Here is a 2,500-nt window from a genome sequence, read left to right as displayed (position 1 = left end):
TACCAAAACTTTCCACCTTCAACCGAGCGGCGATTGCCCGTCGCCGGGCATACGCACGCGAGCCGAGCCGTCGCGGAGCCGATCCCGCCGGCCGTTGTCGTTTCTGCGACCCTGAGACGGACGCGGTCCCGGGATGAACCCGAGGCCGCAATACGCGTTCAGATCGTCAATGCTCAATGTGTTCTGCAATTCACATTAAATCACGCAGCTTGCTGCGTCCTTCATCGACTCGCGAGCCGAGTGGTCCACCGCCAAGAGCCATCGTTTGTTTGTTTGCTTTTCGCTCTTCGATTCCTAACCTCGATTCGCCATCCGGCTGAAAAAATCGCGTGACGCCGAGCGGGTCGCGGTCGCAACAAATAGTGCGACAAGCCCGCGCACCGCATGAAGCCTTCGGGCACTCGACGCCGACAAAACAAGTTCCTGATCGCGGGGCGGCGGACGCGCCGAGGCACGTCGCCGTCCCGGTGTTTGCTCTTTCGCTCTTCGATTTTTTTTCTCGCGCTAATGATCCTTCCGCAGGTTCACCTACGGAAACCTTGTTACGACTTTTACTTCCTCTAAGTAATCAAGTTAGATCGTCTTTTCGGGCCAAGACCCAACCGTCGCCAGTCGAGCCCGGGCCCAATCGGAGGACCTCACTAAACCATTCAATCGGTAGTAGCGACGGGCGGTGTGTACAAAGGGCAGGGACGTAATCAACGCGAGCTAATGACTCGCGCTTACTGGGAATTCCTCGTTCAAGCGAAATAATTTCAATTCTCTATCCCTAGCACGACCGGGGTTCATCGGGTTACCCAGACCTTTCGGCCAAGGCGAACACACGTTGATCCGGTCAGTGTAGCGCGCGTGCGGCCCCGAACATCTAAGGGCATCACAGACCTGTTATTGCTCAATCTCGTGTGGCTAAACGCCACTAGTCCCTCTAAGAAGTTAAACGCCGGCCGGGAAGGCCGCGTAACTATTTAGCAAGCCAGAGTCTCGTTCGTTATCGGAATTAACCAGACAAATCGCTCCACCAACTAAGAACGGCCATGCACCACCACCCACAGAATCATGAAAGAGCTCTCAATCTGTCAATCCTCGCTGTGTCCGGGCCGGGTGAGATTTCCCGTGTTGAGTCAAATTAAGCCGCAGGCTCCACTCCTGGTGGTGCCCTTCCGTCAATTCCTTTAAGTTTCAGCTTTGCAACCATACTTCCCCCGGAACCCAAAGACTTTGGTTTCCCGCAAGCTGCCGGAGAGGTCGTCAAAATAACGCCCCCCGATCGCTAGTTGGCATCGTTTATAGTCAGAACTAGGACGGTATCTGATCGTCTTCGAACCTCTGACTTTCGCTCTTGATTAAAGAAAACATTCTTGGCAAATGCTTTCGCAGTCGTTCGTCTTGCGCCGATCCAAGAATTTCACCTCTAACGGCACAGTACGAATGCCCCCGTCCGTCCCTCTTAATCATTACCTCGCGCTCCGAAAACCAACAAAAAAGAACCGAGGTCCTATTTCATTATTCCATGCAACACTATCCAGGCGAAGCGCCTGCTTTGAACACTCTAATTTTTTCAAGGTAAACGTCCCGGCCGCCGCCGACACTCAGTCAAGAGCACCGACGGAAAACCGGAGGTAAAGCCAGAACGAACAGTGCACGCCTTGCGACGGACCGAACGCCTGCGCCCAAAATCCAACTACGAGCTTTTTAACCGCAACAACTTAAATATACACTTTTGGAGCTGGAATTACCGCGGCTGCTGGCACCAGACTTGCCCTCCAATGGATACTCGTTAAAATTTTTACAGTGTACTCATTCCAATTACAGGGCCTCGTTAGAGTCCTGTATCGTTATTTTTCGTCACTACCTCCCCGCGTCGGGAATGGGTAATTTGCGCGCCTGCTGCCTTCCTTGGATGTGGTAGCCGTTTCTCAGGCTCCCTCTCCGGAATCGAACCCTGATTCCCCGTTACCCGTAAGAACCTCGGTAGGCAGATACCGTACCGACGAAAGTTGATAGGGCAGACACTTGAATGATCCGTCGCCGGTGCAAGACCGTGCGATCAGCAAAGTTATCCCGAGTCGCCAACAAGACGAGCCGAAGCCCGGCAGGTTTTTGATATGATAAAGGCGCGCCTCCCGCAAGGTCGGCGCTTTTTGCATGTATTAGCTCTAGAATTACCACAGTTATCCAAGTAAAATTTACGATCAAATGAATCACGACTGATTTAATGAGCCATTCGCAGTTTTACCGTACGCAAGTTCGTACTGAGACATGCATGGCTTAATCTTTGAGACAAGCATATGACTACTGGCAGGATCAACCAGGTAACTATCGGCCGACAAAATACGCGAACGGAGTCTTTCGCTTTCCCCGTCGCGGTATCGCACTGTATTACTCAATCACTATTTTTGCTTAGCTCCTCAAACCCGGCGTAAGCCGCGATCTGGACGCCGTCGACACCGGCCAGACGCCCTTTCGGGCGAAGCCGCGCGCGGGCTGCGTTTGCATACAA

General features: G+C 53.0%; 2 non-coding genes across 2 annotated transcripts; both read right to left on the bottom strand.

Annotated features, from left to right (window-relative positions):
• Nucleotides 1-106: 106 nt before the first annotated feature.
• On the bottom strand, nt 107-260 carry LOC145747940 (5.8S ribosomal RNA). Its single transcript, XR_014282582.1, has one exon. It is a non-coding gene; the product is annotated as a 5.8S ribosomal RNA (ribosomal RNA).
• A 245-nt stretch (nt 261-505) lies between these two features.
• Nucleotides 506-2,315, bottom strand: LOC145747100 (small subunit ribosomal RNA). Its single transcript, XR_014281847.1, has one exon. It is a non-coding gene; the product is annotated as a small subunit ribosomal RNA (ribosomal RNA).
• Between the last annotated feature and the right edge of the window lie 185 nt (nt 2,316-2,500).

This window comes from Corella eumyota, chromosome 3 (genome assembly GCF_963082875.1).
Source record: "Corella eumyota chromosome 3, kaCorEumy4.1, whole genome shotgun sequence".
NCBI classification, from domain to species: Eukaryota; Metazoa; Chordata; class Ascidiacea; order Phlebobranchia; family Corellidae; genus Corella; species Corella eumyota.
Note: the sequence above shows the minus strand (reverse complement) of the source record. Positions and strands in the feature narration are given on the sequence as shown.